The following is an 11,503-nucleotide window of genomic DNA, read 5'->3' as shown; positions in this document are numbered from 1 at the left end:
TCCAATTTGATCCAAAAAAAATGCCAACTGCAGTGTGAACTATAATAACTGTAATATTCAATAACATATTTCATTGTATTCTTTTTTATTGCCCTAGTGTAATATTGTTCTTACAATATGCAGAGTGCCAATAAAAGTACTAGCTTTGGGCCTAAAATGGCCCCCGTGCCACACTTTGGACAACCCTGGCACAAAGTAAGGACTTGATTGGGCAAGTGTGCTGACATGTTACATAACTCAATGAAAATGTTACATAACTCAATGAAAATGTTACATAACTCAATGAAAATGTTACATGACTCAATGAAAATGTTACATGACTCAATGAAAATGTTACATAACTCAATGAAAATGTTACATAACTCAATGAAAATGTTACATGACTCAATGAAAATGTTACATGACTCAATGAAAATGTTACATAACTCAATGAAAATGTTACATAACTCAATGAAAATGCTACATGAGTCAATGAAAATGTTACATGACTCAATGAAAATGTTACATAACTCAATGAAAATGTTACATGACTCAATGAAAATGTTACATAACTCAATGAAAATATTACATAACTCAATGAAAATGTTACATGAGTCAATGAAAATGTTACATAACTCAATGAAAATGTTACATGACTCAATGAAAATGTTACATAACTGAATGAAAATGTCACATAACTCAATGAAAATGTTACATAACTCAATGAAAATGTTACATGAGTCAATGAAAATGTTACATGACTCAATGAAAATGTTACATAACTCAATTAAAATGTTACATGAGTCAATTAAAATGTTACATAACTCAATGAAAATGTTACATAACTCAATGAAAATGTTACATAACTCAATTAAAATGTTACATGAGTCAATTAAAATGTTACATGACTCAATGAAAATGTTACATAACTCAATTAAAATGTTACATGAGTCAATTAAAATGTTACATGACTCAATGAAAATGTTACATGACTCAATGAAAATGTTACATAACTCAATGAAAATGTTACATAACTCAATGAAAATGCTACATGAGTCAATGAAAATGTTACATGACTCAATGAAAATGTTACATAACTCAATGAAAATGTTACATGACTCAATGAAAATGTTACATAACTCAATGAAAATATTACATAACTCAATGAAAATGTTACATGAGTCAATGAAAATGTTACATAACTCAATGAAAATGTTACATGACTCAATGAAAATGTTACATAACTGAATGAAAATGTCACATAACTCAATGAAAATGTTACATAACTCAATGAAAATGTTACATGAGTCAATGAAAATGTTACATGACTCAATGAAAATGTTACATAACTCAATTAAAATGTTACATGAGTCAATTAAAATGTTACATAACTCAATGAAAATGTTACATAACTCAATGAAAATGTTACATAACTCAATGAAAATGTTACATGAGTCAATGAAAATGTTACATAACTGAATGAAAATGTTACATAACTCAATTAAAATGTTACATGAGTCAATGAAAATGTTACATAACTGAATGAAAATGTTACATAACTGAATGAAAATGTTACATAACTCAATGAAAATGTTACATAACTCAATGAAAATGTTACATAACCCAATGAAAATGTTACATAACTCAATGAAAATGTTACATGACTCAATGAAAATGTTACATGACTCAATGAAAATGCTACATGAGTGAATGAAAATGTTACATAACTCAATGAAAATGTTACATAACTCAATGAAAATGCTACATGAGTCAATGAAAATGTTACATAACTCAATGAAAATGTCACATAACTCAATGAAAATGTTACATAACTCAATGAAAATGTTACATGAGTCAATGAAAATGTTACATAACTAAATGAAAATGTTACATAACTCAATGAAAATGTTACATAACTCAATGAAAATGTTACATAACTCAATGAAAATGTTACATAACTCAATGAAAATGTTACATAACTCAATGAAAATGTCACATAAGTCAATGAAAATGGCGTCTGTTGATAGGCTACTTCAATTTTCCGCTAAACGCTACTTTTAAAGCGCTTTCAATGCCTTTTATTTGTCATAGCTGCATGATTTGTGCTGTGTGTAACACTGAGTTCCACCGTGGCTTGGTGCACCTCGGGTTCCAAGGACAGCGTTGACACGGCCAGAGTTGTTTTTAACGCAAGCAAAGCTCACAAGTGTGAACGCAGCCTATCCAAAATAGCAAACTTTAAGTACCTTACGAAGACAGAGTATACCATTAAAGAATAATTATCATTTTATGGAGAAATTGCACGTCACGTCCAATTCTTAGTATTTCTTCTTGTTTTATGCCTTAATATTTCTTGTTGTAGCATTACGCTGACATTTTGGCCTAAGACAACTTGTTTTCTGGAGAATGTGAATCAAACTGGGCTTACAGGAGGGGATTGTGGGAAATTAGGCCTTTGAAAACGCAAATATTAAGCACCTTATTTACCAAACATTTCATTCATACCAAACCGACCACTGATGGTGATTTATCAAGACATGCACATATCATTTGTATTGGCTCTTCCTATACAGGAGGCACTCTTTGTAAATACACGAGGCGCATCAGAGGCCTGCCTCTGCAAAGCTTTGGAATATTCCCTCAATAAAACTACTTTTTAGGGAGAGTCAAATCTTTTATTATACATTCTTTTGACTCTGAATAGTATATTAGATAAAGCCGTACAATGAAGAAATATTATTTAATATGTAGATGAAATGAATAATCGGACTATAAACTCTCTACTGTATAAATCCAAGCTGAATAAATACAAATTGCCATGAAGTGTATGTGTAATAACCCCCACATCACTTTCTATGTACGTTAAGATAAGAAGCAATAAAGAATAAGAAACAAGTCTGTTGTTGGAATAATATTCTATCCAGACTTGAATGATTAGCATATTAGCGTTTCAGCTCTTAGTGGACGCCATGTCACGTTAGGAAGAGATCCTTAGTGGACGTCACGTCACGTTAGGAAGAGATTCTTAGTGGACGTCACGTTAGGAAGAGATCCTTAGTAGACGTCACGTCACGTTAGGAAGAGATCCTTAGTGGACGTCACGTTAGGAAGAGATTCTTAGTGGACGTCACGTTAGGAAGAGATTCTTAGTGAACGTCACGTTAGGAAGAGATTCTTAGTGGACGTCACGTTAGGAAGAGATTCTTAGTGGACGTCACGTTAGGAAGAGATTCTTAGTGGACGTCACGTTAGGAAGAGATTCTTAGTGGACGTCACGTTAGGAAGAGATTCTTAGTGGACGTGACGTTAGGAAGAGATTCTTAGTGGACGTCACGTTAGGAAGAGATTCTTAGTGGACGTCACGTCACGTTAGGAAGAGATTCTTAGTGGACGTCACGTCACATTAGGAAGAGATTCTTAGTGGACGTCACGTTAGGAAGAGATTCTTAGTGGACGTCACGTTAGGAAGAGATTCTTAGTGGACGTCACGTTAGGAAGAGATTCTTAGTGGACGTCACATTAGGAAGAGATTCTTAGTGGACGTCACGTTAGGAAGAGATTCTTAGCGGACGTCACGTTAGGAAGAGATTCTTAGCGGACATCATGTTAGGAAGAGATTCTTAGCGGACGTCACGTTAGGAAGAGATTCTTAGTGGACGTCACGTCACATTAGGAAGAGATTCTTAGTGGACGTCACATTAGGAAAATATTCTTAGTGGACGTCACGTTAGGAAGAGATTCTTAGTGGACGTCACGTTAGGAAGAGATTCTTAGTGGACGTCACGTTAGGAAGAGATTCTTAGTGGACGTCACGTTAGGAAGAGATTCTTAGTGGACGTCACGTTAGGAAGAGATCCTTAGTGGACGTCACGTCACGTTAGGAAGAGATTCTTAGTGGACGTCACGTTAGGAAGAGATTCTTAGTGGACGTCACGTTAGGAAGAGATTCTTAGTGGACGTCACGTTAGGAAGAGATTCTTAGTGGACGTCATGTTAGGAAGAGATTCTTAGTGGACGTCACGTCACATTAGGAAGAGATTCTTAGTGGACGTCACGTCACGTTAGGAAGAGATTCTTAGTGGACGTCACGTTAGGAAGAGATCCTTAGTAGACGTCACGTCACGTTAGGAAGAGATCCTTAGTGGACGTCACGTTAGGAAGAGATTCTTAGTGGACGTCACGTTAGGAAGAGATTCTTAGTGAACGTCACGTTAGGAAGAGATTCTTAGTGGACGTCACGTTAGGAAGAGATTCTTAGTGGACGTCACGTTAGGAAGAGATTCTTAGTGGACGTCACGTTAGGAAGAGATTCTTAGTGGACGTCACGTTAGGAAGAGATTCTTAGTGGACGTGACGTTAGGAAGAGATTCTTAGTGGACGTCACGTTAGGAAGAGATTCTTAGTGGACGTCACGTCACGTTAGGAAGAGATTCTTAGTGGACGTCACGTCACATTAGGAAGAGATTCTTAGTGGACGTCACGTTAGGAAGAGATTCTTAGTGGACGTCACGTTAGGAAGAGATTCTTAGTGGACGTCACGTTAGGAAGAGATTCTTAGTGGACGTCACGTTAGGAAGAGATTCTTAGTGGACGTCACGTTAGGAAGAGATCCTTAGTGGACGTCACGTCACGTTAGGAAGAGATTCTTAGTGGACGTCACGTTAGGAAGAGATTCTTAGTGGACGTCACGTTAGGAAGAGATTCTTAGTGGACGTCACGTTAGGAAGAGATTCTTAGTGGACGTCATGTTAGGAAGAGATTCTTAGTGGACGTCACGTCACATTAGGAAGAGATTCTTAGTGGACGTCACGTCACGTTAGGAAGAGATTCTTAGTGGACGTCACGTTAGGAAGAGATCCTTAGTAGACGTCACGTCACGTTAGGAAGAGATCCTTAGTGGACGTCACGTTAGGAAGAGATTCTTAGTGGACGTCACGATAGGAAGAGATTCTTAGTGAACGTCACGTTAGGAAGAGATTCTTAGTGGACGTCACGTTAGGAAGAGATTCTTAGTGGACGTCACGTTAGGAAGAGATTCTTAGTGGACGTCACGTTAGGAAGAGATTCTTAGTGGACGTCACGTTAGGAAGAGATTCTTAGTGGACGTGACGTTAGGAAGAGATTCTTAGTGGACGTCACGTTAGGAAGAGATTCTTAGTGGACGTCACGTCACGTTAGGAAGAGATTCTTAGTGGACGTCACGTCACATTAGGAAGAGATTCTTAGTGGACGTCACGTTAGGAAGAGATTCTTAGTGGACGTCACGTTAGGAAGAGATTCTTAGTGGACGTCACGTTAGGAAGAGATTCTTAGTGGACGTCACATTAGGAAGAGATTCTTAGTGGACGTCACGTTAGGAAGAGATTCTTAGCGGACGTCACGTTAGGAAGAGATTCTTAGCGGACATCATGTTAGGAAGAGATTCTTAGCGGACGTCACGTTAGGAAGAGATTCTTAGTGGACGTCACGTCACATTAGGAAGAGATTCTTAGTGGACGTCACATTAGGAAAATATTCTTAGTGGACGTCACGTTAGGAAGAGATTCTTAGTGGACGTCACGTTAGGAAGAGATTCTTAGTGGACGTCACGTTAGGAAGAGATTCTTAGTGGACGTCACGTTAGGAAGAGATTCTTAGTGGACGTCACGTTAGGAAGAGATCCTTAGTGGACGTCACGTCACGTTAGGAAGAGATTCTTAGTGGACGTCACGTTAGGAAGAGATTCTTAGTGGACGTCACGTTAGGAAGAGATTCTTAGTGGACGTCACGTTAGGAAGAGATTCTTAGTGGACGTCATGTTAGGAAGAGATTCTTAGTGGACGTCACGTCACATTAGGAAGAGATTCTTAGTGGACGTCACGTCACGTTAGGAAGAGATTCTTAGCGGACGTCACGTTAGGAAGAGATTCTTAGCGCACGTCACGTTAGGAAAATATTCTTAGTGGACGTCACGTTAGGAAGAGATTCTTAGTGGACGTCACGTTAGGAAGAGATTCTTAGTGGACGTCACGTTAGGAAGAGATTCTTAGTGGACGTCACGTTAGGAAGAGATTCTTAGTGGACGTCACGTTAGGAAGAGATTCTTAGTGGACGTCACGTCACGTTAGGAAGAGATTCTTAGTGGACGTCACGTTAGGAAGAGATTCTTAGTGGACGTCACATTAGGAAGAGATTCTTAGTGGACGTCACGTTAGGAAGAGATTCTTAGTGGACGTCACGTTAGGAAGAGATTCTTAGTGTACGTCACGTTAGGAAGAGATTCTTAGCGGACGTCACGTTAGGAAGAGATTCTTAGCGGACGTCACGTTAGGAAGAGATTCTTAGTGGACGTCACGTTAGGAAGAGATTCTTAGTGGACGTCACGTTAGGAAGAGATTCTTAGCGGACGTCACGTTAGGAAGAGATTCTTAGCGGACGTCACGTTAGGAAGAGATTCTTAGTGGACGTCACGTTAGGAAGAGATTCTTAGTGGACGTCACGTTAGGAAGAGATTCTTAGTGGACGTCACATTAGGAAGAGATTCTTAGTGGACGTCACGTTAGGAAGAGATTCTTAGTGGACGTCACGTTAGGAAGAGATTCTTAGTGGACGTCACATTAGGAAGAGATTCTTAGTGGACGTCATGTCACGTTAGGAAGAGATTCTTAGTGGACGTCACGTTAGGAAGAGATTCTTAGTGGACGTCACGTTAGGAAGAGATTCTTAGTGGACGTCACGTTAGGAAGAGATTCTTAGTGGACGTCACGTTAGGAAGAGATTCTTAGTGGACGTCACGTTAGGAAGAGATTCTTAGTGGACGTCACGTTAGGAAGAGATTCTTAGTGGACGTCACGTTAGGAAGAGATTCTTAGTGGACGTCACGTTAGGAAGAGATTCTTAGTGGACGTCACGTTAGGAAGAGATTCTTAGTGGACGTCACGTTAGGAAGAGATTCTTAGTGGACGTCACGTTAGGAAGAGATTCTTAGTGGACGTCACGTTAGGAAGAGATTCTTAGTGGACGTCACGTTAGGAAGAGATTCTTAGTGGACGTCATGTTAGGAAGAGAGCTGCTGTGCTCTTCAGGGTATTTTTTCTCTCATGTTATGTGGAATATTTAGCGCAGACGTGACTTCCAAGGTGGCCAAGAGGAGGGATGGCGTTGAAATAGTTAGTGATCACACGCTGCCTGCTTTCAATTTCTATTACGCCTGAAAGGTCAGAGGTGGCGTGTAGCCAAAGAGCAAATTAGGAGGAGACCAAAGCTGTGTCTCAATTCCAGAACTTCCGTACTTGACGCTTTGTCACTTGAGTGCATACGTGCGTGCATGTCCACCATCTTGGCTACCTAGGCAACGCGACACACTCAACATTGTGCACACACCTGTGCACCTGTACACCTGTGTACCTGTACACCTGTGCTGACATTCTGCACTGTAGTGAGATGTTGAGTGCAAAACAATAGGGCCTGATTTACTACAGCTTTGCGTGATCTAGTAAACAGAATAAGGCATTTGTCTTCATCAATATTGAGAAATATATGCTGATCATGAAAATACTGGGAGGAGAAAATAGGTTGTACATTTATCAAGACTTCTCTGAAGCACGCGTAGTGATTTATCAACACTTCTCTGACACACTTCCACACATTGCTGGGAGAGAAGAGTGCTCACGCTGCAAATACACACCATAGACAGACAATCCTCCATCCTAAAAGTACCTTTCAACATATATGGATGCTTAGAAATCAAAATATTACACTTATTGTCTATTCAGCAACATTCCTTTATAATTTCATAGCTGCTGGATGACTTACGGGACTAGAATCCTCTGTCCTAAAAGCGCCTTTCAGCATATTTGGATGCTTAGAAATAAAAATCTTAGCCATAGTCTATTCAGCAACATTCTTTTACCGTGTCTTAGCTGCTGGATCATTTAAGAGCTTCCCTCCAATGGTAAAAATAGAAAAGAAAAGAAGTGGTGTCAATGTAGATGTGCTGCTTCTAAAATGCTCATAAAAAGTGGTAGACATCTCCTGCATTAAATGAGTGTCTCCATGGCGATACTCTGTATAGTACTGGCAAAATCCTCATTTAAATATGGCACCACTTTTCAATTGCACACGCAGTCTTAGTAGATCACAAGCCAGGTATTTGGATCTTAGTAAATCAGGCCAGGCTAAACTGGCTAAACTGATCTTAGTAAATCAGGCCACTCTAAACTGGCTAAACTGATCTTAGTAAATCAGGCCACTCTAAACTGGCTACAAGTGAGAGATGATATTTCATGCACTCAGGAACTAAGTCAAAGGAAGTTTTCCATTTGAGACACAGCTTGCGTTCATTTGATAGATGTTTGGGAGGAACACCACCTGAAGCGAGGGCAGTGCCCCACGACGACAGGTAGAGGGCGCCGCTGACTTTGAAAGGTTTGGCCTGCATGCTCGTAAGATATCCTAGCTAAGATTTATCCGCATAAAAGGACTCATTGAAAAGCTTTACGACGCCTCAAGATGAACGTGACTTTGGGGAAAAATGTTCTATTTGCAGCGTAGTTGAAGGAAATATACGTGTAGGTGTAAGTTTCATTTGTGCAGCTCGCCAAGTATCAAATACTTTGGACGCAGGCGAGCGACTTAAGACTCTGGAGTCATTGATTTCTTCTTAGTATTATTCATTCCGATATTGTATTACGCTTTCTGTTCTAGTAAAGTGTTGCTGTTTTGTCTCCATATGGAAGATTATGCATTTATGTAGAATCCCTTTGAAGGAAATCCTTATTCTCAAAGGATGCACTTAAGCAATTGTAACCAACTTTTACAAACTCTCACATCAAGCAAGTAACGCATTTGAATGTACAAAGTAAAAAAAAAAAAAAGACCACTCGACTTAATGCACTCCTTTTTTTAATTACAAGCTTTAAGTTTTTTGTATTTTTTTTTTTGGGTGGGGGGGTGATTTGTGACAAGTTCAGACTATATTTGAGTTCTTCCACATGCATTTATAGAAAGTACCTTAAAATGACTTAAAAAAAACATATTACAGTTTCTCTAATCTATTTTGCTAACATTGGTTTTTATTTCTTAGAACGCAGAGGAAAATGAACAAAAAAAAAAGTCAGTATCTGGATGTTATTTATGGAAACAAATGAAGCAACATATTTAAAAGACCTTTTGTTTTTTAATTCAAATGACAAGAAGTTAATATATTTCTAAACAGGGGCGAGTCCGTTTCTACGAATACGTAAATGGAGAAGTTTTATTTATGACAGTTCTTAACTTCACCACAGAATAGACTATTTTTTAGAATTTGGGAGATATTTGAATCCCAGAGCATAGATCTTGTGCCTGGATGATAGTAACCCTGCCTTCAACTGGTACTGTCCTGCCTTCAAGCAGCCCTATGGTACAGACCATGATCAAGCAGCCCTATGGTACAGACCATGATCAAGCAGCCCTATGATACAGACCATGATCAAGCAGCCCTATGATACAGACCATGATCAAGCAGCCCTATGATACAGCCCATGATCAAGCAGCCCTATGGTAGTGACCAACACACATTTCCTCTGTGACACAAAATGGCTTCTTGGAACGCAAGACGTACGCTTTTCCTTTTGGACGTCTACTACTCATTTAGTTGGTGGCCTGGATGGAAAAGGAAAGTGAGCGTAGTAGACGTATGTTAGTACACACACACACACACACACACACCTGTACTAGTTTGCATGTATGTCGTACGGTCAGTTAGGCGGGAGGGGCGGCACAAAAGGGCCTCGCCCTTCGCCGCCGCTCCTTTGTAGATTTTCATAGTCAGGATTCTCTTGGGAGGTCAAAGGTTTGACAAGTTTAACGCCAGGCGAGGACGCCACTTCGGTCCAAACATTTCTTAGCGCCTCACAACAAATCCCCTTGAACTTCCTGTGGTTGGGAAGGTAGATGCCAGTCTCCCGCTGAACGCCAAGGGACTCAAGTGGCGCCCGCCGGTGAAGAAAGCTGCCATCTTGCCCCCAACACTTAGTGTTTGCAGCACCGTAGGTGTGTCATAGTCATGGTGGTGGTGCTACTAGTGCATTAGTGCTACTTTCTGCTGGCTTGTGTGGATGATGCCAACAGCATGCCCTGACCATGACCCTGAACATGACCCTGAACATGACCATGACCAGGCAGCTTCATTTCCTAGAGCACAACTTGTTTTGCTGAATGACATTTTTGGAAGACATTATTATTATTATTATTATTGTATCTGCTCCATGTTAGTTCTGGTTCTTTGTTATTTTTCCAAGATACGAGATGTATTGTAAATGTTTCTAATAAAAACAAGAAAATGAAAATGAACCCTGATGGTTGAGTGCTAACTAACTAACTAACTAACTAACTTAATACACCAAATTGTTGATGCTTTTTTGTTGCATTTCAGCTCACACAGAAAAAAAGAAGGTGACAGTCAAAGAAATCATTCTTGAAAAGGAGCAGAAAGAAGTCAAACTTATATATTTGACAACATTGACACTATTTAGGCAACAGAATGTTCATAACATGCAACAAAACAACTAAACACGGAAACAACAATTGACTCCAAGTGATATCTTTCCATCATCATCATGTTTACATTCCCTTTGTTTTGTTCCATTAACCAACAACTTGGATTGAAAGCCTTCTTTCAGTTGTTAGACAGCTCAGTTCCTCTCAAATTACAACCACTTTCTTTTTCAACTAATGTGATTTGAAGGTTGTTTGGTAGAATGTTTAATATGCTACACAATCCAACTCTTTGTGCATTTTCACTTGATTCTTACAGCTCTTTAGTGCCAAAGCAAGATGGTGTTGAAACACGTAAACACACCACCTCTGTCACAATTATACACCTACTATGTCACAATTATACACCTACTATGTCAGAATTATACACCTACTATGTCACAATTATACACCTATTATGTCACAATTATACACCTACTATGTCACAATTATACACCTACTATGTCAGAATTATACACCTACTATGTCACAATTATACACTTACTATGTCAGAATTCTACACCTACTATGTCACAATTATACACTTACTATGTCACAATTATACACCTACTATGTCACAATTATACACCTACTATGTCACAATTATACACCTACTATGTCACAATTATACACTTACTATGTCACAATTATACACTTACTATGTCACAATTATACACCTACTATGTCACAATTATACACCTACTATGTCACAATTATACACTTACTATGTCACAATTATACACCTACTATGTCACAATTATACACCTACTATGTCACAATTATACACCTACTATGTCACAATTATACACCTACTAATACACCTACTATGTCACAATTATACACCTACTATGTCACAATTATACACCTACTATGTCACAATTATACACCTACTATGTCACAATTATACACCTACTATGTCACAATTATACACCTATGTCACAATTATACACCTACTATGTCACAATTATACACCTATGTCACAATTATACACCTACTATGTCACAATTATACACCTACTAAAACACCT

This window comes from Nerophis lumbriciformis, linkage group LG30, assembly GCF_033978685.3.
Source record: "Nerophis lumbriciformis linkage group LG30, RoL_Nlum_v2.1, whole genome shotgun sequence".
Lineage (NCBI taxonomy): Eukaryota > Metazoa > Chordata > Actinopteri > Syngnathiformes > Syngnathidae > Nerophis > Nerophis lumbriciformis.
The sequence above is the reverse complement of the archived record's forward strand: the minus strand, read 5'-3'. Positions refer to the sequence as shown.